A 12,914-nucleotide genomic window follows, 5' to 3' on the forward strand; every position below is an offset into this window, starting at 1 on the left:
TTCATCTTTGGCAACTCTCAAAATACCGGAGGATCTTCTAGCATTTAGGGATCGGGTATAGGATGATTAGTTATTGCTTTGTTGAAAATGGACTAAAGCAGGTGAAAATCCCAGATGACAAAAAGCTGACTCTGCTGAGCTTATGGTTCCATTCCTGGGCATTCTGGTTTATTGCGCCACGTGGTCCTCTCTCAGGGACTCTGTCTTGGCTTATCCCCCAGCCTTTGTCCACCAACGCTGGGCATTTGTGGGTTCGGTAGTCTTTTAAATCAGTTCCAAGTCCTGAGCCAGAAAAAAAAAAAAATGGCTATGCACTCCTCAGTCTCAGAACTAGCATTTTTGCTATCACCAGGCGTGAAAAATTGTCTGCAAAAGAGAAAACCAAAGTGTCTTCTGACTGCTGACTGGATAAACCTTCCTGGGAGCACAGTTGTGTCTTTGAGCTTTTGTACCAGAGTGCTAAATGGTGACAGCTGGGCCAGGTGCACTGAAGGGGGGAGGGGGAGGGGGCAGGGGAGGGTGATAATTTATGCGTACACACCTGCCATTCACTTGCTTGGCAGAGCTGTGGACTGCAGTTGATAAGTTGACATGAATTGAGTAATTTTACAGGGAAAATACCTGATGATGTTTGTTCATCATTAAAAACGTTTAACCTTAATGGAAGGGTGTAAGATGCTCAATCCTTCCCTGGTTTATGCCCCCTGAGGTTGTTCTTAAGGTAGGAGCCATGGCGAGGATCGTTAGATACATGTACAAATAGATGAGGTTGTGTTTTCCTAAAGTTAGGCTGTGAGCAGATTTCATTGATGACATTTTTAGCCTGCCCAGTTTTTTAAAAGGAAGCCAAATGCCACATGTTCACGGAAGAAGAAGAATAAAAACCTGAAACTCCAGGGGACAGAGTTATTCAAGCTCTGAGCCTCAGTTTCTCTCCTCTGTCAAATGGGGATCATAAGAGAGGCCTTTACAGAGCTTGTGTATATAAGTACCTTTGTGTGTGCATCAGAACTGGCACAGTGATGGAGACGTGGCAAATGCCTAATGAATTCAGTCTTGATTCATGAAGGGAACATATGCTAGCAGATACAACGAATTACACGACTTCCTTTCAATGACAGGGTGAATATGGGAGGGGTCAGATGTCAGGGAGGTTTCAAGGACAGTTTATCATTTGACACGGGGTGAGGGGCTGTTCCAGACACCTTGAGTTCAGTTATCCTACAAGGCAAGAAGAGCCCCCTGACCCGCTGCCGCGCAGTGATAGCAGTATAAATTCAGTTACATTGCCTTGCCTATGTTTTTGAAAAGTGGGGTGGGTTAACCAGTTTTTGAAACCACTTCTTATTCTTGCTCAATGTTAACAGATAAGTGTAATTTAGAAATTCCCTCAGGGTTCCACGCTGGCTGTCAGGACCTCAAGCTCCTGCAGTGGGTTGGGGGGGCCCTTGAGTTGGATTGCTTTTGGAAGTAGTAAATAATAATAATAATAATAAATTATGTTTCCCAGTGAAAGGTTCTATTTCTCCCCACTGGTCCCCAGAGTTTTCATTCCTTAGAAGAAAGGGCCTTTGTATTCCTGCTTTTTTTTTTTTTTTTAACTTTTTTTTCTTTTAACAGCAATTTACAAGAGCAAATTCAATTTGTAATGCTGCAAAGGAAAGGGGTTTTCACTTTGCATGAATAAAACATAAAAGTGTTTCATTTTGCTTGCAAAAATGAGCCCATTTTGCATTCCTTTGTAACTTTTGTTACTGAGAAAATGGAACGTCTTAGGGGATTTCTTCTCTCTCCCTCTCTCCTTTTCTCTCTCTCAGAGTTCTTTTTTTTTTTTTTTAATTTTTATTTATTTATGATAGTCACAGAGAGAGAGAGAGAGGCAGAGACACAGGCAGAGGGAGAAGCAGGCTCCATGCAGGGAGCCCGACGTGGGACTCGATCCCGGGTCTCTAGGATTGTGCCCTGGGCCAAAGGCAGGCGCCAAACCGCTGCACCACCCAGGGATCCCTCTCTCAGAGTTCTAAAAAGATATGTTTAATGAAACGTGAGGAAAAAGACAGTGGGACGAATGCAGCCCCTTAGTACCCTGCCCAGCCCTGTAGGTGCCCAGCAAAGACTTGTTGATTTGATTATACCTCAGTAGGCACAGTCCTTGGAACTAGGGCCGTGTGTTCTCCTCTGGTGAATACCAAGATAACCATTTTCATGGAATGCTAGTAACAGTCCCATACATTTATTGACAACTGACCATGTACCTGACCCTCTGCTCCGTGCTTTGCAAGCAGGAGCTCCCGAGACTCCATTTTCTTTCTTCCCTGCTAACCCAGGAACAATCTCCTTGTCAGTAAGTGGTGTCAGGTGCACGCAGGAGATCAAACCAGAGCAGTGTATTAGTTTGCTAGGGCTCTGAGGGGATTTCTTGATGTGGTTCAAGTGAAGGAGGATAGTATGTATACCAGAGGCTCTAAGTAATTTCAGAATTTATCGTTATTTGGGGTTTAGCACCATCTTTAGGCTTTCAAGTGGGTTTGAATTGTTATGAAGAAATTGCTTATGGAGAGAGTTTCCTCTGGGTGAGGAAGAGATCTGGCAATCATGCCCCACACTGATCCCCAAGGTTGGTTTAGAGAAACCTCTTCTTATGGACGGCGTGAGGGGCTGCACTCACATGAGACGTTGGTTCTCCACGGGATGTTGGTTGTTGCTGGACTGGGCTGAAGTTTCCGCCTTACTCCTGAGGGTCATCCCTGGCTTTACTGTGGTGTTTCTTAGAGCACATTTGCATTATTGCCCAGCAAAGACTGAGCTACCTCCTCTCTCTTGGCTCTTCTGTACCTGGGTTCCTTTTGATCACAGAGTGATCAATGGCAAGGTGCCCAGACATGGAGATCAGTGAAAGGAGTTTCAGAAGCCTTATATTTCCAATCTAAGGCAGCACTGGGGTGCCCATATAGACCTGCCCTGCCTCCTCCCACCTTGGGAAAGAGGGCGTCCTCAGGTACAGATGGCTCTTGGCCTTAGAGCTGCCATTTTGCCCACAGGGACTGGGGCAGACGACTGGGGTGCCACCTCTTGTCTTGTGAGCCTTTCATGCTATCATTCCAAGGATGGGTAGAAGGATTTCGTGAGCCTGTTTGGGGAGCCCATGCCGATCATCATTCAGACCCAGGGAAACGGCTTTCTCCTTCTTCTTTTATAGAGGTATCCAGAACAAGCAAACGTAATTTCTGAACATAGGGGATTTTTAACAGGAACTCTCCACTCCTTGCGGCAGATACAGACCCATCTTCTGGGAAGGATCTGGGCACACAGATCCCCATGTATGTTGCCAACATGCAGTAGTATCTGCTGATTCTCTGTTTCGTGTGAGAAAGGAAAGTGGGTGGATGGTATAGTCAGAGGGTTTCAGATCCCACAGGTAGCATTTTCCCGAGTGACTCCCACAGCAGTGTTCCATGAGGCCCTCATGAAGTGAGATGTTCATACACTTTCCTCAAGAGGGGAAAAAAAAAAAAGATTCTAGGGTTAGTTGGAAAGTGCAGACCAAGTGCAACCAGGCCTTTTACAAAACCTGGACGCTCCTGGAGGTTTTCCTATGCTAATGCTCACTGAGACCCTTTTCTTCATGGAGAGACAGTCATGTGGAATACGCTTTGGAAAACGCTGCTCTGGTCAGTAAACTCATTCATTTAAATTAGCAACACTAGCTGACTGTCTTTGTTTTTTAGAAAAGTTGGTATTACTTTTAATAAATAACTTTAATAAATAACTTAATAAATGGAGATCCTATTGGACCTGCTAGAATGAAGATAAAATCCTTTCATAATTAATAGCAACCACCACAGCCATTGGGCACAAGTGCTTTTTAAAAAGTACTTTCTCAGATTCAGTGTCATTCCTGTGATATTATTTATGCTTATAGTTATCACAAAACTTCTCCTTCTAGAAAATGTTTTCTACATCTCTTTTCTGTTTTTGATGAATAATTTCTAATAAAAACGGTGTGATAGATTATTCATAAATTTCCAATGAGTTTATCTTCAACATAATTGTTTTATCTGCCTAAAATCTCTCTGAAATCTCAGGGACCCTTTATCTAAAAAATATAGTGAGTCTCAAGCACACTGAATTTTTTTTTTCCATATTGTCATCTCTTAGGAGAGTCCTAAATCCTGGTCTTGGCCACCAAGACCCTGATTTAAGTTGTTTTAGAAGACTATTGTTACACATAGGTCTAGGCTCTTGTTTTCATGCCATTGTTGTCTTTTGATTTCTTTTGAAAACACTGCTTCATTCTGGAGGTAGGATGGGGATACAGGGAGGGTCCTGAGTAAAGCTGGGGTTAATTAATTAACATAGATAAAACTTTGACTCACAGACTTTTACATCAAAAAGGCAGTTTAATACCAATGTCTTCCAACCTCTTTAGAGATTAGAAAACTAAGGATGGAGGGTGGGATTTACCTTAGGTGAGCCTTCTGGTTCTGACAGGGCAAAGATTAGACTCCTGAGATTTTCATCTGTCTGAATAGGAGGCTCCCCTGTTAATCCTGACAAAAGGTGACAGATGGCCTAACATGACTGGAGGTCAGCAGGGAGACTCTTGAACTCTATGGCCTGGTCCCTGTCCTTAAAGACCTGGCTTCTTCATTGAGGAGATAAGACCACAGTTGTGAATCGAAAGCAAACTATGGCCCTGAGACCTCTTTTTGTATGGCTTTGAGCTAGGAATGTTTTTTACATCTTCAGATGGATGCTTAGAAAAAGTAGATCAGAGACCAGGCTATAAGGGACCCAGGGTGCCCTCCTTCCCTTTAGAGAAAGAGCGTTGGAGTGGTCTTTGTGGCTGCTGTAGGAGGTTGTTGTAAGGAAGGCAATGTCCTTTTTGACTGTCTCTCCTTTGCGACCTGCACTCAGTTCTACCAGCATTCTTTGGGGTACCCGTAAGCATTGCCCAGTCCTGCTACTGTTCCTAGAGCTAAACTGGTGTGTATTAAACAGGATATGGCTGGACCACTGCACCAGGTGTTCTAAAGTCCACTGTCTGAAACACTAGAGACACATTCTCCTGTAGCAGTCTACAATGAGCAGTACCGTCTCACGGCACAGCTCTGTGCCACGCGGGCTCAGGCTTCTTCTAGGCTGTTGCTGTACCATCCTTCCAGTGTCGTCCTCAGCAGACCGGGCCAGGGGACCTGTCTCTAAACTGAAAGATGACCTGGACCTTGCATACCTCACATATGTTCCCATGCCATTCACACCCCATTGACCACACACAGCTGCAAGGGACTCTGGGATATGGAGCTAGCTCAGCTACCCCTAAAAAAGAGGTGACACAGGCAGCATTCTGATGGGGTCTGAAGATGAATCCCCTCAGCCTTCCGAGCCCATGGCCTGCTGCTTCCTGAGCCGGCTCTTACTCTGCTGTCTCTCAGCTCCAAACCCGCCCTTGGTGGGTGGCTCTGCTTTCTGAGGCCCAGAACACATCTGTGCTTGTCTAGGTCGCTGCCTGGCTGTCTACCTCTGACTGGGAGACTGCAAGGCTGGAGCAGAAAGAAGAGACGTGCTCCTTACTTCGTGCCCCATTTCTGTGAGCATCACCCTAGAAAAGCTCCTTCATCCCATTGCATCCGCTCTGACTCCGCTTGGCAGTTTTTCCAGCACTCGCAGAAGTGCAGAACTAGCTTCATTGAGTCCCTTCTTCGGAGCCACCAGCCCAACTGACTTCCTTTCTCAGCTGGTAGCAATTGTCAGTGATAAAGGGCCGTTCTGTCTTAGGTGACAGGGATTTAGAGATACTGGGCCTCTTGTTTTTAAGCTAATCTGAAAGTTATCTCCATTTTCCCTTTGTCATGGTTTCTTTCCCTAGGAGTAATTATTGGAGGGTCTCTGTATGGAGGATGGAGAGCTTCCCAATGACATCTAGTCAGAGGGTTCTCCGGGCCAGACTGTAATGAAAGATTGATGGAATTCCAAGATCTGCTGATGAAAGTTTAATCTAGGGTATGTGCTGCGGTGCCTCAGGGAGAAAAGTCTTCGGGGGGAGAGCAATAATTCTCTCCCTATGCCACAGTATTATCTTGACCTCTAGAGTTAATTTCTTTTTAATACAGCCCCATGATAAGCAGAGGCATCAGGATTTACTTGACCATTCTGCTGACTTACACTGTAGTTATATTTTATCCCTTTAGAAGTGGCTTCCTTTCCTTCTATTAATCATGCTGGGATGCTTGCTAATACTTTCAGCTTAGAATAACCTTTAAGAAAAGACTTTGTAAGTGATTGTCCAAGAAAAATTCCCTCAAGGAATATGTGAGGGCATTTTCAAGCAGATCTTTCTGGGTGGCGCTGTCCCTGTTGGTAACTGTATGAAGACAATGATTTCTCCTCGGGAACTCATCTTCTGTTTTGCTAACTGGTTCAATGCATGATCCAGCATTTCTCCATAAGCATGTTTTGACACTACCCGGTGAAGTGGAAGCTTGAACTTGTCATGTCAAGAGAGTGCAGAAAGTTCTGGTGATGATTCCAGAACAACTTTCATCTCATACTTTCCCTGAGTCCCAGGGTGGATGAGGAATGGGCCTCTCTGGATGCAGTATGAGGGTGATCGATCATGCTTGGCTTCAGTAATTCTCTGTGTCAGTCCCCATAATCTTGGAGTACTTCAAGCATTCCAAGAACAGAAAGAAGAGTAGTTTTCATGGAGAAATGGCCTAACAACCCACATAAACATGGATTAGTGTCTCATAGAGCAGAGAAAGTTGTAACTATTATAACCCAGAGCCCAGCTTAGTTTCTAGCAAATTGTATATGCTCTGTAAATGATTAGGTGGTTGATAAATTTGTAAAAGACTACTGTTACTGCAGATGAATGGGCACTTACTGCTTTTCATAGGCAAGTCATCACATTGAACCCTTTTATTCAAATGTAATCAGCAGAGAGTTTTGGCTTCATGGTAAATCCAGGGATTGAGAACATAATGTAGCTCCTATGATCTGTTACTACTCACAAAACACTTCTGATGCCAAATATGTGGGTTTTTCACACCAAGCAATTTTCCAGTTCTCTGTGGATATCAGTTCTGGGTGTCCTGCAATTTAGTTCAACTCTGACACTACCCAGAATTAGTACAGACCCCCACCAGGTTAAGGGCTGAGCCTCTCAAGACACCCCAACTTCAGAGGCCAGTCACAGCTCCAGGGCATGCATACTCCTGACCTGCCAGCTATAATTCAGAGGTTCCCACAACCCCGTCTCAGGTTTGACAACTTGCTAGAATGGCTCACAGAACTTAGGGAAACACTTTACTTACTATTACCAATTAATTATGAAAGATATAAATGAACAGCCAGATGAAGAGGCATATAGGGTGAGGTCCCAAAGCATTGTGAACACAGGACTTTGAGCTTCTATCCCTGGAACGTTTGAGACACATGATCTTCCTGGCCCCTTGGATGCATTTAGCAACCCATCATCTGTCTAAACCAGTCGTTGTCTAAACCCTGGTTTGTTTGTTTGTTTGTTTGTTTGTTTTTATGGGAGTTCCATTATGTAGGTATGATAGATTAAATCACTGGCCACTGGTGATTAACTCAATCTCCAGCCCCATCCTCTCCCTGGAGTTGGGAATGGGGCTGTAAATTTAGCTCTTTATTCACACTCTGGTCTTTCTGATGACCAGCCCCCACTCTGAAGCTACCCCCAGGGGAGGGAGAAGGCAGACCTGTCATTAGCATACAACGCCCTACATTCTGGAGATTAGGAAGGTTTTGAACGTTCTTATGTCAAGAACCAAGGACTAAGGCCAAAGGTCATGACAAAAGATGCTGTTGTCATTCAGGAAGTTACAAGGGCTTTCCGAGTTTGCGTCAGGAACAGGACAAAGACAAAATATCTGTGTCTTCTGATATGTTATCACAGTAGCACAGTCAGTCGCTAAGAATTAGAGAACATTAGGTGGTACTCAAGGATTCTCACCTCCTACAATGTCAGGTGTTTGAGAGCTAGAATTGGTCAAGAGAAGCACTACTGGAGTAGGAATCCCAGCATTTGCAATTTAATCATGGATCTTCCCTTGTACTGATATTGGGGGGCTCTTAGTGTGCCCTCTTCTCCACTTAAAGTGGGGGTCACTGTCAGGATGGCAGGGATGTGGAGGTGCTTTTGTAGAAGTATCCTGCATTGTCCCCAGTAGTACTCTTTTTATTGAGATGGTACTATTTCCTTAAAACATTGCCCTGGGTCAACTGTAACTATTATACAAAATTAAGAGAGGGGCACCTGGGCTCAGTTTGTTTAGCGTCTGACAGCTGGTTTTGGCCCAGGTCATGATTTCAGAGTCATGAGATCGAGCCCCATGTCAGGCTCTACACTGAGCATAGAGTCTGCTTGAGATTCTCTCTCCCTCCCTCCCTCCCTCTCCCCCCCCCCTTCTGCCCCTCCCCTCGGTCTCTCTCTCAAATAAATAAATTTTCTTTTTAAAAATTAGAAGAAATTTAACCACATAGGAAGTTAGCATCTTTTTGCCTTTAAATATCTAAAATCTGTCCCATATTGGTTCCTGGGAGTCTTGACTAATAAGGTAAAGTCTCCTCAAAAGCTAACATTGGTGTTTAGACTTCCCCCACCAATGGCTCTGTGGTCTTCTTTCTTACTGAGCCAGACTTTGGTGTTTAAATTCCACAGCCGTGAATTAAATCCTGGGAATGAATTGTGTTTGGTGCAGTTATTTCTTAATAGAGAAAAGTAAGAATGGATGAAAATTGTCCTGTGATGAGTTTTCAGGCCACTCACTTGGGTTCAGAGACATCCTGCTACTGTCATACACGTGTCAGCGTGGGCTTCCCACTGGGCCTCAGGTTCCTGTTCTCCTGCTGCTCACCAGCCTCTCTCTTTAGACAAGAAATCAGTCAACTTACGTTCCCAGCTTTCCTTCTTCTGGCACACAGCCTGTGGGCACAGTCACCGTGTCCTATGTTTCTTCCAGAAGCTGGAAATTCTTCCCCTCTGAGCTGTTTCCCAAAGAGTACCCTGGGGAACTGCTGTTTAGAAAAGAAAAGAAGAGAAAAGGAATCAAAAACAGGAATTAAGAATTAAACTCAGGGCCCTCAAGCAAGGACCCCGCTTCTGAGGGTAAAAATGTCCAGGAGCAGAATCAGGCTGGCACAGACACGGAGGCCGGAGAGTGGGAATAATACTAAACCAGACTTTGGGCCAGATATGAATAAATGAGCCAGATAGTTCATTCAGCAATCTCTCTAAATGCAGGAACAATTGTTTTGACTGTAAATAAAAGAAGACAGTGTCACCATGACAGACTGGATGTAGCACCGTCCACGTATCTGGAGAAGCTGGGTGGCAGGGAGAGAAAATAAGAATAAAACCTAAAACATCTTGATATTCAGGCTGATATTTTACACTGGAACCATGCCAGAGGTGAAGAGATGTTTGAAAGTCCTGGAGTGGGTAGATGGACGTAAGAGAGCACAGTTAAGGACTCTAAGGAATTTGGGGCTGGGGACAGAGCAGATTACGGGGCTTGATGACATGGAGAACAGACTGGACATAGGGGATGGGGAGGAAGGTGACCATGAGTAGAAAGGAACTGGGCGTGGACTGCCTGCCTCTCTGCAGGAGATTGCTTCTCTAGGCCTGGTCACCATCCTGTGTCGCTACGTTTGCCCCTTTCGATGAATGGCTCCAAGCTGCATTGTCAAGGGCTGCTTTTTCTGCACAGGGTGCCCTGTCCTTTTGGAGATGATTCTCCGCAGAGCCATGGGCCCAGCCCAGGATGGAGCAGGTCGTGATGCAATTGAGAGTCTCTCAGTCTACTGGGAAATCATTCATGGCTCCTGCCTCTGATCCCTTAATCCTTCCTTACCACCCCCATGGGAGAACTCCTAAGTGCAGGTTTGTTGGAAACAAAGCTGGAAAAATCTAAGTCTCCACCTTAACCTCAGTAGAACCAGACATTTCTACATGGCCACTGAAACCAGGTTTCTCCCAGGAGAGATAGGGATAGGGAATGAGAGTATGGGTAATAAGTTTTACAGGAATTTTACATAGAGCACCAGCAGATGTGTCAATAGCATTTTTTAAAAAGAGTTAACCCTTAACTCTTTGATTACCAAATCTGTGAAATAGTTAATTCAGATCAAAAGTATCTCCTCCCCTCTGGCTGAGGCCCCTCAGCAGTCTTCCTGCCTTCTCTTCCTTTGGATGTACCTGGGATGGGGATTGAGATGACAATAGGAAGGCTCAAGTCACTCCTAAATCTATAAACAGCTATCTGAACTCGAAAAATTCAGCAGTCCATTTTAAGTCCATTTTAACTCCCTTTGAAAGAAGCTTCTCTCCTAACTGCATACAAACCACAAGGTCACAGGTAGTGTGCCTGGCACCTACTTAGCTAACCTAGGGCCAGATCACCCTTGCACTTAGTTTAATAACAGCTGCTGCTTGCTGGAATACGGAACCAAATGTGTTAAACTAAAAATAGCAACAAAAACCACAAAAAAACCCACAAATCTATTAAACTCAATGTGGTCGGAACTGAGTGTGTCATCCACACACCTCGCCCCATTTTCAAAGTCATAGTCCTGTTTTCTAGGTCCACACATTCATTCACTTGTTTCCATGTGCGTGCATGCATTCATTCACTCAACTCCTGCTGAGTCCACTCTGGTTATGGCTCTGCCATCAGCTGCATGAGTCAGCAACTTGGGGTCCTCTTACCTTCCCTACCTGCCGGGAGTGGTCAGGCCCTAATGATTCTATCTCCTTAATAATTAGACCCAGGTATTATTTTCAGATAGCTAAAAATAGGCTCTCATATGTGCAGTAAGTAATAACCGAAGCTGGGACACTTCAGATATCCAGCGGCAGGTGAATAGATACACAGATTGTGGTATATCCATGCAATAAATATCCCCTCAGCAGTAAAAAGGAATCATCTACTGATATGCATAACTACATGGCTAAATCTCAAAAGAATTGTGCTGAGTAAAAGAAGCCAGACCCTCCTTCCCCTGCCCTCAAAAAAGAAAAAAGTATATACTGTATGATTTTCTTTATATAAAATTCTACAAAATGCAAGGTCAACTAATCTATAGTGACAAACAGCAGGTCAGCAGTTACCTGGTAAGGGACAGAAGATAAGGGATTATAAAGAGGCAAGAAGAATCTTTGGGAGTTCTAGATCTGTTCACTACCTTGATTATGGCAACGTTTCACTAGTGTATACCTATCAAACTCATCAAATTATATATTTTAAATATGTGCAGTTTATTGTATGTTGGTTATACCTCAATAAGGCTGTTTTAAACATAATTTTTAAAATATACAATGAGTAAACATGTCAAAGATTTATTTAACTAAAAAAAAAAAAAAAAGATTTATTTAACTCACCATTGAAGGAACCAGCAGGACACCAAAATCAATTCAAAAGAATATAGGAAATGCTGAGAATCTTCAAAACTGCTAATTAAGCCACCAGGAAGCAGAGGTGCTTTTAAGAGTCACAAAGAACCTCAAGCAGGATGATTTAAATACACACATGTCCTCACTCCTTTCTATGTAGGCACATCTTAGTCAAATGGCTGAAACCAAAGCCAGAGAGAAAATCCCAACAGCGGCCAGGGGAAAAGAGAAAATGTTAAAATAGATGACTAAGTTAGATACAAAATTGGTTAATATTCTACTGGCAATAAAATCATCACCTTTGGGGTTGTCTGGATTTTTTTTGGCATAAAGTCACAGAAATTATTTGCAGCTAATTGATCTCCCATAAATTAACCGCTAACTTCACAGAGTCTGAGTCCCAGTCAGTAGTAAAAAGTAAGTCAGACAAGGTAACATTTCTCTAGAGCTGGACTGTCCAGTACCATAGCTGCTGGTCACAGATGGCTCTTGAGCCCTTGAAATGCAGCTAGTCAGAATTGAGATGTGCTGTGAAGTGTAAAATACACACGAGGATTTTGCACACACAAAAAAAAATGTAAAATATCTCAAAACAACATTCTATGTTGATTGCGTGTTGAATGATAATTCTCTGGACATGTGAAGTTAAATAAAATATATTATTATATAATTATATAATCGTAATAATATAATAAATATACAATATTATATAATCATAAAATCTATTATTATATATTATTAAAGCTTCCTTTTAAAAAAATGTGACTACAGCAAAAATTACCTGTGTGGCTTGCGTGACATGGCTAGTGGACAGCGCAGCACTAGAGAAAGAAGCAACCCTTAGGCAGGCCGATTCAGTGTTGCTCCACCGTGACGCTGAGAAGGAACAGTTTTCCCTACTACCTCTTAGGCTCATCTCTCCACCCCCATCCCTGACCCCCATCCTTCCCTCTCTGTCACCTGGTATTCCCCTCCAAATAACCTGCCAACTGCAGCCCAAGGAACCTTCCTGACAGGTGAAGACATGTTCCTGCTGTTTAGAGGCTGGGGTGTGCCCTCCAGGGGCAGCATGTGGTCTCACCCCTGCCTGCTGCTCCAGCTCCTTCGCCACCCCTCCTGCACGGTGGGCGAGAGAACATTCCCCGCCTCGGACTGCCCTGTCTTGCCTGCTCATTTTCTAAAGCCTCTTCGTGAAACCTTTATGCTTCCTTCTGGGGAACCAGCTGCTCCCTGCCCTGGGACACAGCCAGAGGCTATGGAACCTTCGACGCCAGCACTCCCAAGGAAGCTCTGCTTAACTTGCCGATCGTGTGTGTGTCTACCCACAAGAAAACAAGTTTTGCAAGGGCAGTTATCAGATTTTTAAAAACTGTTGTGTGAACCCCCACCTTTTTTATAGTCATCAGTTTTTTTCTATCACTGGCTTTCAAACTATTTGTAGTAACCCATAAGAAATGCGGTTAATGGCATGACCTAATTCCCCCCTGTCTCC

The 12,914-nt window shown here is 43.9% G+C and overlaps 1 protein-coding gene across 16 annotated transcripts in view; it reads left to right on the forward strand.

The window, feature by feature from the left end:
- The window catches only part of APBB2 (amyloid beta precursor protein binding family B member 2), a 375,292-nt gene that overhangs the window by 305,542 nt on the left and 56,836 nt on the right, over positions 1 to 12,914 (forward strand). The gene's annotated exons all lie outside the window — the stretch shown is intronic.

This window comes from Canis lupus, chromosome 2 (assembly GCF_048164855.1).
Source record: "Canis lupus baileyi chromosome 2, mCanLup2.hap1, whole genome shotgun sequence".
NCBI lineage: Eukaryota > Metazoa > Chordata > Mammalia > Carnivora > Canidae > Canis > Canis lupus.